The sequence below is a fragment of the Panthera leo genome, chromosome B1 (assembly GCF_018350215.1).
Source record: "Panthera leo isolate Ple1 chromosome B1, P.leo_Ple1_pat1.1, whole genome shotgun sequence".
Taxonomy (NCBI): Eukaryota; Metazoa; Chordata; class Mammalia; order Carnivora; family Felidae; genus Panthera; species Panthera leo.
The window spans coordinates 115514486-115530826 of record NC_056682.1 but is presented as its reverse complement, the minus strand read 5'-3'; the positions used below and the strand labels follow the sequence as shown (position 1 = coordinate 115530826).

Sequence of the window (16341 nt, the reverse complement as noted above, 5' to 3'; positions counted from 1 at the left end):
AAACTATAAAACTTCTAAGAAAAACAGAAGCAGGAGAAATCTTTGAGATCTAGGACTAGGCAAAGAGTTCTTAGACTTGACCAAAACATAATTCCCAGAAAGAAAAAAAATGATAAATGGACATCATCAAAATTTTTAAAACTCTGTTCTATGAAATTCAAAGACAGGTGACAGAGTAGGAGAAAATGTGAAAATTACATCTGTGGCAAAGGTCTAGTACACAGAGTATATAAAGAACTCTCCAGGGGCGCCTGAGTGGCTCAGTCGGTTAAGCATCCGACTTTGGCTCAGGTCATGATCTCAGGGTTCCTGGGTTCAAGTTCGGCGTCGGGCTCTGTGATGACAGTTCAGAGTCTGGAACCCACTTAGAGTTCTGTGTTTCCCTCTTCTGCTCACTCTCTGTCTCTCTGTCTCTCTCTCAAAAATGAATAAACATTAAAAAAAAGATTTTTTTAAAAGAACTCTTAAAACTCAATAATAAACAGGCAAACAATTCGATTTGAGAGTAGGCAAAAGACATGAAGAGGCATTTCACCTAGGAAAACATACAGATGACAGAATGCATCTGAAAAGATATTCAACATCTTTAGTTCTTAGGGAATTGTAAATTAAAACCACAATGAGCTGGGTGCCTGGGTGGCTCAGTCAGTTAAGTGTCCGAATTCAGCGTGGGTCATGATCTCACTGTTTGTGAGTCTGAGCCCCGCGTGTGGCTCTGTGCTGACAGCTCAGAGCCTGAAGGCTGCTTTGGATTCTGTGTCTCCCTCTCTCTCTCTGCCCCTCCCCCACTTGCGCTGTGTCTCTGTCTCTCAAAAACAAATAAACGTTAAAAAAATTAAAAAAAAAATAACGAGATATCAGCACACACCTATCAGAATGGCTAAAATTTTTTTTAAAAATTAGTGACAGTACCAAATATTGGTGAAGATGCAGAGAAAATGGATCACTCACACATTGGTGATGGGAATTTAAATGGCACGGTACTCAGGAAAATAGTTTAGCAATGTCTTTAAAAGATAAAAATGCAACTGTCATATGACCCAGCAATTATACTCCCGGGCTTTTATTTCAGAGAAATGAAGACTTCTGCTTATACAAAAACCTGGGTACAAGTGCTTACACAGCAAGTGTGATAAAATTTTACCATTTGAATCATGTTTAAGTGTGTAGTTCAGTGACATAAAGTACATTCGCAGTATTGTGCAACCATTGCCACTATCCATTTCCAGAATTTTTTCATCATCCCAAATAGTAACTCCATTCACATTAAACAAGAACTCCCCATCTTCCTCTCCCCTTCAATCCCTGGTAACCTCTACTCTCCTTTTTCTCTCTAGGAATTTGCCTATTTTAGGTAATCCTGTAAGTGGAATCATACACTACGTGTCCTATTGTTTCTGGCTCATTTCATATAGCATAATGTTTTCAAGGTTCATCCATGATGTAGCCTGTATCAGAATTTCACTCTTTTTTAAGGCTGAATAATATTTTATGCTATGCATGTACTACATTTTGTTTACCCATTTATATGTTGGTGTACATTTGAGTTGTTTGTACCTCTTGGGTATTGGAAATAAAGTTGCTGTAAACATTTGTATGCAAGTATCTGTAGCAGCTTTATTCTTTTTTTCATATTTTAATTAAAATATTTTATTATAAAGACTATCTAATACAAAGAGATTATATAAAATTATAATGTATATTATATAACACATAATAATTTTAAATAAAATTATGGTATATATATAAAAAGAATATAATTTAATGCCATATGCCTGTTAACCCAGACTCAATAATTATCAATTTAAGGACCATTTTGTTTCATCTATATCCATACTTATCTTTCTAGATTTCATTTTGAAGCAAATCCCGGTCCGCATATAATTTTATCCAGAAATAGTCACTACATATACCTAAAAGACAGAGTCTTAAAAACAATAATACCATTACCACACTAAAAAACTAAACTTCTTAATATTAGCAAACTCCACAGTTCATGTTCAAATATTGCCAGTTGTCTCAAGTTGTTCAAATCAAAAGACCAAAAGATTTCACATATTGTAATTGGTAGATATGTTTTTTATGTCTCTCAATTTTAAATGATTATTTTTATTTCCTTTACAATTTATATGTTAAAGAAACAGTCATTTGTTTGAGTTCATGACATTTTGAATTTTGCTGTGGAATCATACAACAAGAATCTCTCTGACTCTTGTATTTCCTGAAACCTGGGAGTTTAGACCTATCGACCTAATCATATTTAGATTATATTTCCTTGCAAAAATACTTCAGAGGTAGTTTTATGTATTTCCATGAGGAAGCATTGATGCCTCTCAAACATGTATTAATTATCTAAATCCATCAACTCATTAAGGACTGCAAAATGGTAGTATTCTAATTATATCTCTTTCACTTAACAAGTTAGAACATAATTATGAGGAGAAACTTCTCAAGACATATTTGGTTACCCTGGGATTCCGTTGGTACAAGAACAGGTGGATAAATTCATTCTGTATTAACCAGCTTTCAAAATAATGAATTGGTGACCTTGCATCTTCCAAAGGTAAACAACGACCTTTCTTTTCCCCCTTTGTATTGTCTCTTGTTTTTTTTTTTTTTAAAGAACCTTAATGACCTACATATTTAATCATATTTTATGTATTTTAATTCATTAGTCAGCGGGAGATCTTTCTTTCTTTTATTTATTTATTTATTAACTTGTTTTATTTTTTATTTTTTTAAAATTTACATCCAAATTAGTTAGCATATAGTGCAACAATGATTTCAGGAGTAAATTCCTTAGTGCGCCTTACCCATTTAGCCCATACCCGCTCCCACAACCCCTCCTGTAACCCTCAGTTTGTTCTACATATTTATGAGTCTCTTCTGTTTTGTCCCCCTCCCTGTTTTTATATTATTTTTGTTTCCCTTCCCTTATGTTCATCCGTTTTGTCTCTTAAAGTCCTCATATGAGTGAAGTCATATAATTTTTGTCTTTCTCTGACTAATTTCACTTAGCATAATACTCTCCAGTTCCATCCATGTAGTTGCAAATGGCAAGATTTCATTCTTTTTGATTGCCGAGTAATACTCCATTATATATATATATATATATACATATATATGTATGTATATATATATGTGTATATATACACACATATATATATACCACATCTTCCTTATCCATTCATCCATCGATGGACATTTGGGCTCTTTCCATACTTTGGTTATTGTTGATAGTGCTGCTATAAACATGGGGGTGCATGTGTCCCTTCGAAACAGCACACCTGTATCCCTTGGATAAATGCCTAGTAGTGCAAATGCTGGGTTGTAGGATAGTTCTATTTTTAGTTTTTTGAGGAACCTCCATACTGTTTTCCAGAGTGGCTGCACCAGCTTGCATTCCCAAGCAGATTTATTCTTAATTGACAAAAATGGGAAACAAACCCAGATGTCTTTCAACGGGTAAATTGTTAAACAAACTGGTATTCCATACCATGAACTATTACCCAGCAATGAAAATATAAACTATTAATACACACAACAGCTTCTTAATGAAGTTCCAGAGAATTATGTTGAGTCAGAAAAGCCAGTCCCCAAATATTATATAGTGCATGAATCCATTTAAGGAACATTCTTTTTTGTTTAAACGTTTTATTTATTTTTGAGAGAGAGAGAGAGAAAGAGAGAGAGAGAACTAGTGGGGGAGGAGCAGAGAGAGAGAGAGAGGGAGACATAGAATACGAAGTAGGCTCCAGGCCCTGAGCTGTCAGCACAGAGCCCAATGCAGGGCCAAACTCGTGAACCCGGAGATCATGACCTGAGCTGAAGCTGGACACTTAACTGACTGAGCCACTCAGGTGCCCCTGTTTATGAAACATTCGTAAAGTGACAAAATTAGGGCAGGAGAGAAGTATCCGGGACTATAAAAGGCAACATGATAGATAATTGCAGAATGGAAATGTTTGGTATCTTGACTCACATCAATGTCAAACCCTGGTTGTATTGCACTATACTTCTGCAAGATGTTACCACTGGGGGATACTTGGCAAAAGGTCCACTGGATCTCTCTATGTCACTTATTACAATTGCATGTGATTCTACAATATCATGTTTAACCAAAAGAAAGAAAGAAAAGAGAGAGGGAGAGAGAGAGAAAGGGAGAGTGGCAAGGAGGATGGAAGGAAGGAAAGAAATCTCAGTCAGATATACAAATATACAAATTCAACCTGAGTCTCTGATGGGGACACAACCTGAGCCGTTAGCTAAGTCTCCTCCCCTTCACCCCCTAATGGAGGCACTGTGTGAATTTTAAGAACTTCCCATAATGGAAAGGGTGGTGACTCAGATTCAGTTTAATACCCGCAGTGTATTGCACACAGTACAATTATAAAATGGTACTATTTTAAATTTCTTTCAACTCATATTTATTTACAGAATTCCCTGAAAAGTTTTTGCAGGAGCTATATTGTGACACTAAATACCTACTGTCAGTGTAGATGAGTTTTTCTTAATGGGGATGTGTTATGGAAGCAGAGGGCATACTCTGTTCCTCTTCATATTGTATACATATTTTGCCTGTTACTGAAGATTTATGATGAGGGAAATAACTTTGAGTCTTATGTTAATTGTTTGAGGCCTTGCTTTGACAGCGCTAATTGTTTAGTTTTAATGGGAGACATTGTTGTGAAGTGAAAGCAGAAGTTTAAATAAAAAAAAATCAGAGTTGGTTCCTTTTAAGTTCCTGATGTCATGCAGTCCCAAGCAATTTGAGGCCAAATGTTACTAGATTCTCTCTTAAGGTTCTTTCAAAAGTTACAAATTTCAATGCACATTATCAATCTTAGTATGGCATAGCAATGTACCACAGAATATATTCCTCCATAAACTATTTCAGGAAAGCAAGTATTCTAGATTTTCTGTTTGCACATATCAGTGAGACTAATTCACATACACACACACACACACACACACACAACAATGAACCCGTGTCAGAAGAGTCTACAGTCTCTCTAATTTGAAGCAGCTGGTATATTCTAAATATGGAGAGTTCAAGCTTCCAGAATCATCAGCACCATCATTAAGAATCAGAATTATTGATTCAAATGTTCTTTATTATTCTCCCTGTTGGGGAATTTATATCACATAGCTGTTAGCTCTTCCCCTATTGTTCTCAGACTGTCATGCATAAATGTCAACAAGAGTGTACTTCATTCATACTCTAAAATTAAATCCTTTATCCCACAATTAGCCATAATCATGACCACATACGACTATGATTTACCATAACTAAAATAGATGGCGTGGGATTTATTGTTGGCTTGTGTTTGAAATAGCAAAGACAGATTTTTTAATTAAATAATTGCATGCTAACTATTTAGGATATAATTACTACTTATTTTGTTTTCCCTGTATCTCCATCTAGTTAGATAGCAAATTGCTACAATGTCCCATTAGTAAAATCTAAGGGACTGCTGTGTGTGTGTGTGTCTGTGTGTGTGTGTGTATAAAATACGCTCTTTGAAAACATGATCATTCTTAGTAGAGTATACTGGATTATGAACTCTTTCTTAATAACAATTTTTAAATCATCTTAATTGACAACTTATATGTACTGTCACTGTGTGTACCTAAGTCAATGATCTCATTTGAATGGCATAATGATTCTATAAGTCAAGAGTCTGAAAGACACTTCATTTCTCTTGCTTGCTCAATACCACATTTCTTTCCATGGTAACAGCACCCTGATGTTTTATATAAGAACTCAGTCTCTCTTACTGCAGTTTGTTGGTCAGGACACCCTACTTTCTCCTGCCCTCCCTTGGCCAAAGGAAGGAATGCAGGACCCCAACCAGACCCTGCAGACTCTTTCTGGGAATTTGCATCTTGAGTAGAAAGGCCAAAGGATGAAATTAGGTAAGAGTTCTCCCATTCTGGTCGAGGTGCCCTAATAATGCCCACAAAGTGTTGTTTTCCAGACCTCTGGCACTCCATCACTTCATATTCTTCTGAGGCCTAATTCATTCTTTCCTTGGATTATTTCAGCTACCTCGTATTATAACAATAAGTTCCCTTTTAAAAAATATTTTGTGTAAGTTACTTAACAGTTGGTTTCTGTTGCTTGCACCTGAAGAACCCTAACTGATATGACACTACCCTCTTTTTGAAGATAAGGAAATTGGGGTGTCAAGAGGAGCTAGCCCACCATCCTGCAGCATTTAAGTAACATGGCTAAACTCACAACTGCCTCATTTTAGCTCAGCTTTTAATCCTAGGTAACATTGCCTCTATTTTCATCTTCAGAAGAGCTTAGATGAGAAGATATCTAGGTGGTCACAAAGTCATACTAGATCAGGCTAAACAGTAAAATGGGTAGAAGAGGAAGCATCCCTTGCTTTGTTACATTTAATCAGATGGTCGGTATTTATTATGCACCCAAAGGATTTCTTGCACTAAATAAGAAGTCCAAAACCATAACCAATTTTGCAGTGATCCTGTAGGCTCCTATAATTTCCTTTTTAGAGTTTAATGTCACACAGCTGTGCACAATTCCGGAATTAACATGGGTTCAAGTACAGTCCCTACCTCCATTAAAAAAATATTTTTATTTCACACCCATTTAGCAAGGGAGGATACGTGAAGTCCAGGGCAACAAGTGCTAACATGTGTGTAAACATCACTTTAAAACTCCCAATAAGAATTACACTGTAAGTTGGAGTCAGTGCAGGAGGATCAAATTATGCATAGACTGAAAATATGAACAGGAGGCAGCACTGTGACATCTTCAACCCCAAATGGAAGACCTTTGTCTCTTTTGTGACTTGGGCACAGTTTCCATCTCTGAGCCTCTGTTACACGCTTTTCCATTGTCATCAAAGGGAAGCAAGACTAAGGGTCCACATAGGACTCTGATTAACGATCAAGAGCAAGAGGGGATGAGATAGTGGCTGGGGATGGGGCTGGACTGAGCAGAATGCAAATTGGCCTGATTTATTTCACCAAACCTCTGGCTCTTCCTTCCTGCAAGTGACCTGACAAGCCACCCCTAGACGCAACTTTTCATGGAAGTATTGTGAGCTATGGTCTTTCCTAGGGCTGTTTGAAAATAGTTCCCCTTGGGGCAAGAGAAATGCAATGTGGTCTGCGAGGTTGGGTAAGAGGGAAAAGGAGGCTAAAGACCATCTACATTGCAAGGAAAGCTTAAAGATCAAGATCTAGTATAATCAACAACTTGCCCCTCTAAATTTTAAGATGCCGTAGAGTAAGGAGTAACTCTTATTTGGTGTGCTAGAGTGATCCTGGGCTATAAAGATCAAGAAATCTGGGCTTGATTTTGGCCTCCATGTTTACCAACCGTGGGCAAGTAACTTCTCCATGCCTCAGTTTCCTGGTAGGTAAAATGAGGGTATCTCAAAACAGTCCTATCTCTCAGGATTGTTGAGAGAGTTGAATTAAACAATTTATCCAAAAATTGTCTAGCATATGATAGCTACTCAGCATTATTAATATTTCCTGACATTTGGGAAACATTTTTGAGGATTACTCCACTAGACCACACCATAAAAATTGTTTAGGAAACATCGTTAGAAGCTAAGGGTCACCTAGCTAATAGTGCCCACTAAATATATTCCTCCAAACAAACTTGTTTCTCTTTAAAAAACAGAGTTCTGGGGCACCTGGGTGGCTCAGTTGGTTTAGCGACTCTTGATTTTGGCTCAGGTCATGATCCCAGGGTCATGGGATCGAGCCCTGCATCAGGCTCCACACTAAGCATGGAGCCTGTTTGAGAGGCAGCCTCTCTCTCCCTCTGGCCCCCTCTCCTGCTTGTGTTCTCTCTCTCTCTCTCTCTCTAAAATAATTTAAAAAATAGAGTGGTAATTTAGCTCATAAAGAATAAAATGAATTAATCACAGAGTTTTAAAATTTTCTTTCTTTTTTCCTTCTTTCTTTATCCTTTCTTTCTTTCTTTCTTTCTTTCTTTCTTTCTTTCTTTCTTTTATTTTTTATTGTTTTGGTGGCAGGGTGGTATTAGTTGGGTCCAACAGTCAGAAACTGATGGTATATTTAAACCGTGTATTTGAAAAGAATAAAAAAGGGCTATATTCAGTAGTGTGGGCAAGGTTTAGAGAAGAAAAGGCCAAAAGTAGAAGGCATTATTTGGAATTTTTTAGTAACCGCATTAAAAAAATGAACAGAAACAGGTAAAATTATTCTTAATAATAAATTTTGTTTAACCCAACATAGCCAAAATATTATTTTAATATGTAATAAATATAAAGAAGTTATTAAATGTATTTCTCTTTTTTTCATGTGAAGTCTTTGAAATCTGGTGTGTATTATATATTTACAGCCTATCTCAGTTCAAATAATGTCTCAAGTAAAATGAAGTCCTACCAAAACAACAAGGTTGTATTTAATGAAAAAATGTTTTATACTGTTTGTTTCTAAAATTTTAATATTAGTTAATCGCAACCAAATAAAATAAAAACCAAATAAATATAATATAAATATAAATATATATATTTATATATTATATATTTATATATATATTATATAAATATATAAATATATATTATATAAATATATATATAAAATAAATATAAAAATAAAAATAAATATAAATATAAATATAAACCAAATAAAATAAATTCATCAGTTATCCTATTATGTTAGTCACACCATCAGGTGGTCAATAGCCCCATGTAGCTAGTGGCTACCATATTGGATGCTGCAGGTTTAGAGAAACAAAAAGTGGTATAGTAGTCTGAGGTGAGCAGAGCAGGAAACCATTATTTCTTGTAAGCCTGAAGAGGAAGCACTTGTTACAGAAGCTGGAATAGTGTTGCTATATGGAGAGAGTCCCCTCCACACACCTTTGGTTGAGGTACATAGTCAACTTAGATGGCTAGGAAACAGAAAGAATGAAAAGTGTAAATACCTGGACCCACACTCTTCTAGTGGTATGCTGGTAACCTGATTTTCCAACACTGAAAACCCTGATTTGTAATATTTGCTCATTTCCATGGTATAAATTCTCCTATCACGGCTGATTGCACACTGACAACATGATGTCACTGCAAGCGGACTTGGCAACATTGGCTCTTTCCAACATACCACTCAAACTCCTCCCATCATTCAGTCTCCTGCTACTCCTTTCTGATGGTCAAACTCAACTGGGAACCACAGGCAAGGGTGCCCATGACACACTTCTTGCAGGTCTGCCTCCCAGGGCACTGAATGGGTTGATGAGGGATCAGAAAGAAGGGGAAAATGTATCCAATGCTTAAATTAAAAAAGGGCTGTCTCCTTTTTTTTTTTTTCCTTCTGCACATATAGGAAGAAAATGACCACAAGGAAGCTGAAATCTGTAGCACAGACTTTGAAGGTAGGATGCTAAATAGGAAAGGCCTCAGATTCTTTTCTAGATTAAAAAATTTTGTCCTATGTGAGTATAGAATTTATACAGAAGAAAAATGCCCTTCCAATATAACCCATGGTGCATAAACACTTGGGTAAAACAGTAATGTGGCCTCACAAATTATCAGAGAGCACATTTCTTTTTTTTGCAATGGATTAGGAAACTTCCTTTGTGAAAAGAAATTCTACAATTATTGAGATGTTACTTTTTTGATATGAAACAATGACCTTATATATATTAATAGTATAATTATTCAGTATGTTGACAAAATTGATGTAACATATAAAGTGAGGTTCAGATTCAATTATTTCAGCCTCCATTTTAGGACTCATCCAGGTTTGTACACCTGCGATCTCTCATGGCTGTCTTCACCCTTATACTCAGAAATCTTTCAAACCTTTTCTTTTAGTTCCATTCCTCTGCAATATGAATACATGTCTTCATCATGCTGCTCTGGTACCTGGGCCAGCTGCATGGCCCTCTGCCTTCTCTCTTTCTTTCCAGGTAACCCCACCTGGAACCACTAGGTGATTCTTCCTAAGACACTGTTTTTTATGTCATCCCACTGCTCAAGAACCTAAAGGGCTCTCTTTTGGCCTGGCCTTCAAAGAACCCCATAACTTTATTTTAACCTACTTGTCTGAAGTTTCATGCAAGCACTTCCACGAAGCCAGGTCGAGTGATTGCAATCCCTAGAACACAGGCTCAATTTGCTACAGTGCTTTTCTTCCATACTGATTTTTTTGTGTTTTTTTTTTTGTTTTTTGGCCTGACCTGTCTCTCTCTCTCTCTTTCTCTCCCTCTCTCTCTGTCTCTCTCTCTCTCTCTGTCTCTCTCTCTCTCTCACACACACACACATACACATCAGAATACTACTTTTCCTAATCTGTACTTCTCCAAATTCCACCCATCATTGGGGCTTTAACTTTTCAAAGCCCTCATAACCATTTGACCAACATCCTCAGCTCCAAACCCTGAACTCCAGTGACAATTAATTCCCTCACTCCCTTTGCCACTTGGAGCCTCTCTCCTTTTGTTTCCATGAACCTTGCATCATTCCGTTTTGTTTCCATCCTAACACTAAACCCTAAACTGATCCCATGGAGCCAGCAAGGTGACCAGATTTTGAATCTAAGTCACTTGCCAAACTTTCCTCAGAGTTCCAAGATAAGCAGCAGGTTATGAAACACCAACAATTCTTACCGGTAAATGTAACAAGATTATCTCAGCTTGAACAAATTGATCCTGTTATCCGCAGTTACATGTATAATGCTGGTCTGCCCTAAATCCTGAAATCACCATATTATTAGATGAAAGATTTACATTAAGTAGTAGCAGAAATACTACTATTTCTGGGGTTAGTTAAGTGCCTTGGGTTAGTTAAGTGCCAAACTTTTCCTAATTTTTTTCAGCATTGACAAACAACTTTTTGATTGACATGTCAAATGCTACTTTGCTCATCTGAGCCCAGTGTCTCTACTGTGGACTCTAGAATTGCTGGAATAACATCTCTCCACATCTGCTGCCTCTTCCCCACCTCCTGGCCATTGAACATTTGCCCAAGGGTTTGCTTCTGCATTTGGGCTATTACTGAAGATCTGGAACAGCAACCCTCAATCTGCACTCTATGAGATGTTAATAAGTGTTAGTGGAGATGGGAGTGTATATTAAAGTAAATTTGGGGGGGTGCCTGGGTGGTTCAGTCAGTTAAGCACCTGACTCTTGATTTCAGCTCAGGTCATGATGCCAGGGTCGTGGGATAGAGCCCCACGTTGAGGCTCCCACATGGAGCCCCACATTGGGCTCTGAGCTGAGCATTCTGTCTGCTTCAGATTCTCCCTCTCCTTCCCTCTTCCCCTCTCCCAAACTTGTGTGCTCTCTCTCCTTCTAAAATAAAATAAAAATACATAAATTTGAGATGCTGGCTAAAACAAAGATAAGTTGCTTTATTGCAGAACTTCTCAGAGACTTTACTAGGCTGATGTGAAATGTGAATCATTAAAAAGAGAATATAGTAGGTAGCACTTCATGCATATATTTGAATAGGAAAGTCTCCCACTACTACATCCTGCCCCCAGAACATAAGAACTTACCTCACAGGGTTGTTGTGAAGACTGAATGAGTCATTGCATGGAGAGCACTTAGAACAGTGCCTGGCAGAAGACAAAAACCCTTTGGGTTTATTGCTATCATTGTTGTCACAAAGATGTCTGACTGAGACCTCACCAAGTGTTCCTGTCCCTCTGAGAAAGAAATGGAGTTGCCCGTAAACTGAATGGGGGACTTTTCAGGAGCTTTGAAGATTGGAACCAGTGTGTACCTCTTCTTGGGATCTTTTGAATCTGAAACCAGTTCAAGTACAAAGAAGTTTATTCTCCTCCATTCTTCCCGAAGGCTGGCTAACTGGGGTTCAATTAAATAGCATGGAGTAATGGTTCAGAGCACGGCCTTTGGCGTCTTGTTTAAATCTTGGCTCTTTTATTGGTTACAATATACCCATGGGCAGATTGTTTAAAGGAGATGTACCTATAAATCCATAAAATTTGAAAAATAATATGCATATCACTGTTTTTTTGTCAATAACTCAAGAGATGATGTATGTGGAGTACTTGGCCTGTGGCTGATACCTGGTAAAATGCTCAATAAATGGAAGTTCCTAGGCATCACAGTAATACATTCATTTCTGTAGTTTATTTAAGCCACAAAATACTAGCTAACTTTACCCATGTAGTCACTGCCACAGTATCCACAAGGACCAATTTGCTTCACACCCAGTAGAAATTTAGTGAATACGTTGGCCACTTGGATTGTGGACGGATTGGATTGCTGGATTAGGCATATGGGGCCTACAGGGTAACTCCATGCTGTTAGGAGCTGAAGTGGGAAGCCATACAAGCTCTCAGTGACCACAGCTCCAGGCAACCAGAGCAGGCAAATGATTTCACAAGATCCAAAAGTAATCTCAGGAGCAACTCTGGTATTCTTTTATTTTTTAAAACCTATCAACAATTTCTAATATCAGGCACGGAGATTTAGTTCCTTGTTAAAATAAAAAGTATTCCCAAGTTCACTGCTTTCATTAGGAAGGTTGTGAATAATACCGAAGTTATTCACAATCCAGCGGTCGGAAGCTGTGGGAAAAATCATTTTAATTTTAGATGTTTCACGCAACACTGCTAATGTTATCTATCCTGTTTGGGCAGGGAGAAAACTGGCAAGCATCGTGAGATGGGGAATTTATGTGAGTTAATGGAAATGTTGTGGCTGACCAACAAAGGAACTTCCCCAGCCAAAATCAAAACAAAGATATTAACTTGGAAGGGGGAGAAAAGCCTGCGGCATAATAATATCATGCATTGAAACCTTATCTAGTGGTTGAGGTAATTTGGTTTGAAGAACTTAAAGAGCATTTTGTGGTTTATGGAAACTGCCAGCAGACACTGTATTTAGCAGCCTCTCCACTATTAAGTTCACATGCCTTCCTCTCTTCTCACCAAGTGGGACCACTTAGTTTTCTTTATCTCTGAGTTGTTACCAACCCATCTAAGATCTCGTAAGGACAAAAGTCAAGTTTTCAGAGCTTGCGGTGCGATGCCCATGCATTGCTGGCTACGTTCAAAGACCAGAGTGGCCATGACACATCCGAAATTTTGCTTACGTTCACTTAAGATAATTTTTCAAAGTCCACTTAGACAATTTCAGTCCAGGATTTAGACACATATACCCATTTCTTTCAGAAAGAAGTCTTTCCAAACAATCACACACACGCACACACACACACACACACACACACACATGCAAATGATCCTAATGGCAAGTTCACAATTAAAGTTTATAATAATTCTGAATTAAATAATTCAAAGAGTGGGTTATTCTGAGTGGGCCAGCTATTGCAGATACAAACTAATTTGAGGGTTAGAGACCAATCCTGTTTTTCTCTCTTTTATAATTCAGTGCCATAACTTTCTTTGTGTAAATGGGAGAATAACCAGGGAAAAATAAGAAGACCTTGCTAGGGAACCTACCAAATTAACTCTTTCCGGGCTACCGCTGGCCCCATCTGGCCCCCAGCTGCTCTCCTTTGAAGTCCTGGAACCCCTTTGAGGACTGTCTTGCACATCTGAACCTACAGCAAGTACTTACAAGGGCTCCTGTTTGACCAACACATGGGCACATGCAGTCAACTCTGCCTAAAAGGTTTTAGGGCTTTAGGGAAAGGGTAGCTCTTAGTTCCCCATTCATTTTTGCACTAAAATATGCTGTTATTCTACTACAGAAAAATTTTCAAGACTGGCATATTATTTTATCAAAAGTACGTTTTATTTGTTATAGATATTAATACCATTAATAGTATTAATTATATATAATACCAGAACTATTACCTAAATATTCATTTCCTATAATCCAATTTATTTCCTTTTTTATGTTTCCAGGATTTAACAACATTAAATGTTATAGTAAGATTAATTATAGTTCTAATTTCATTTTCTAAAATGATATCTTTCAGAATTATTGATTCAGGAATTACAATATATAGTTTTTTGTTAATCCTTTTATTTTATTTTCGTCTCACTAAAGACATTATTGTAAATATATTGATTAGACTCCTGAAAATATTTTTCCTACTTATAAGAATGTATAAGTTGAAATTAAACTTTATCTCAGAAATTTCACCAATGTCCTCTTTGTTGTCTCGGTTTTTTTTTTTTTTTTTTTCATTTTCAGTTTAGATACAAATCTCAAGGGATGTTTGATCTACTGTTTTTCATGAAATAAAATACAGAGAAAGAATTTATTTTATTCTTACTCACTTTTTGCTGGACGAGTCTTCAAAAAATAAATTCACCAACATGAATTTTCATAACCCTACATAATGTTGGAGGGAAAACATATCATTCTCACATGTAGAATGAGGTCACTGAGGAACAGGACTCTCTGTAACTTTAAGCACCCTTTTGTCATGAGAAATTTAAAAAAAAAATTACTTCTACATTTTTACTTAGCCATGTGAATATCTGTTCCAAACCCTTAATTCTATATTATTGAGAGATCTTAAAAGGGGTGTGGGGAGTAGTCCTGGAGAATTAAAAACCAAAAAGGTCTACTTTGGAAATCTTTCACTTGAAAGTTAAATAGAATGTACAGAGACAAAGTATATTTGTCATTCTGGATCTTCAAAGTCACATGATCTCTTAAGTGGTGAGTGTTCCTATGCAAAGCTGGCCCCATCTACAATAATTTGTAGATCAGATTTTATTTTATTTTTTTTTTAATTTTTTTTTCAACGTTTTTTATTTATTTTTGGGACAGAGAGAGACAGAGCATGAACGGGGGAGGGGCAGAGAGAGAGGGAGACACAGAATCGGAAACAGGCTCCAGGCTCCGAGCCATCAGCCCAGAGCCTGACGCAGGGCTCGAACTCACGGACCATGAGATCGTGACCTGGCTGAAGTCGGACGCTTAACCGACTGCGCCACCCAGGCGCCCCTGTAGATCAGATTTTAAAAATTGCCTATGTTTTGAGTTATGGAAGACACGATCTACAAATGTAGGGGGGGAAAAGTATAAATTTAGAGATTTCTTGTTTCAAATGTCCTGATAAGGATTCCATTCTATTTCTAGGAAAAGTAACTGAACAATTCTCATAGAGAGCAGACTGTAAGTTTAGTATGTTCTAAAGAAAGTTTTTTGAATGAAGTTCTTTTGAGGCCAAAGTTCTAAGGTAAACTATGAAATCACGTGGGTGTTGAAGTTGACAGATCTTGGAGGCCACAACTACCTTCATACTCCAAGACATCAAAGAAAGGGCAATGTCTGGTGATTAACCTCACACACAAAATTACTAGGTCATGGGCTGGAAACAGGTTTTCATAGTTCCCTTGGTGACTTGTTTTGCAAGTCTAAAAACTAGCAGAAAGGGGGAAAAACAGCTGCACAATATGGGCTTTCTCCTTTCTTAGGCAGGTGTGACAGCAATACAATTGGTAGGTTTGCTTCCTGCTTCTCTGAAGAATATCTGTCTTACACCTAGTTTAGCTTTCTCTTTAGGCCAAGATTAACTCTGAAAAGCTCATTTTAATTTGACTAATTTTAAATTATATGTGATTTTAAAAATAAATCACTGCGTTGAGAGGAAGCATAGAACGTGTCACCAACTATCATATGTTAAATATTCCCTACAAATTCGCACATTTTTACCTTTAGACCGTGCCTAGAAAGTTCTATAACACAAAATGGCCCATTATTTTTATGAAATCTCTGATTTTTAGAAATATTCAATCTATGAAAAATGCAAGCTTGAATCTGTAATGCCTCCGCATTAGTCTCAGTTCTTCCTTTCACTTACAAAGAATACCTATACTCATCGCACTAGCTATTTCTACGTCTTAAACTCCAGCACAGGCCTGACACACAGTAGGCTCTCAAGAAATGTTTGTTAAATGAGTGGCTGAATGAATGGATGAATGAATGAATAAACAATCATCCCACGGCAACACTAAAAATATTGCCAGATATCCTTTCCAGGTTAAAAAGTTTCAATTATTTGTTCATCCTGTAAAATGATTTTCAGATTTTTCTTTTTACCAGCTGAGTGCTGCACGTTTTAGTGGTGATTTATCAATCACACTATGCATAGCATGTCAATATGCAAATCAATTCAATTCCTCCTGAAATATAGCAAATTACCGAGAGTATCAAGAAGGTTATCTGGGACCAATTGGCTGTCTAGATAACCACGAGTTACATTTCTTAGTTTCCTTTAGAGTCCATTTTTTCCTTTACCATGCCAACTGAAAAGCTTCCTTATAAATTTCATTCAAAAAAAGTTATTGGAGGATGGGAATGTATTAAGTCCACAAACCAAAACATCCTTGATAAAGGTCCTGGTAGCTTAAATACTGATTTTTCTTCTGAAAACTCTC

At 37.0% G+C, this 16341-nt stretch overlaps 1 protein-coding gene and 1 non-coding gene across 2 annotated transcripts in view; one reads left to right on the top strand and one right to left on the bottom strand.

The window, feature by feature from the left end:
* DKK2 (dickkopf WNT signaling pathway inhibitor 2) overlaps positions 1 to 16341 on the bottom strand; it is a 103003-nt gene that overhangs the window by 48735 nt on the left and 37927 nt on the right. The gene's annotated exons all lie outside the window — the stretch shown is intronic.
* On the top strand, positions 4542 to 4656 carry LOC122218731. The gene has a single exon (XR_006202064.1). It is a non-coding gene; the product is annotated as a U5 spliceosomal RNA (small nuclear RNA).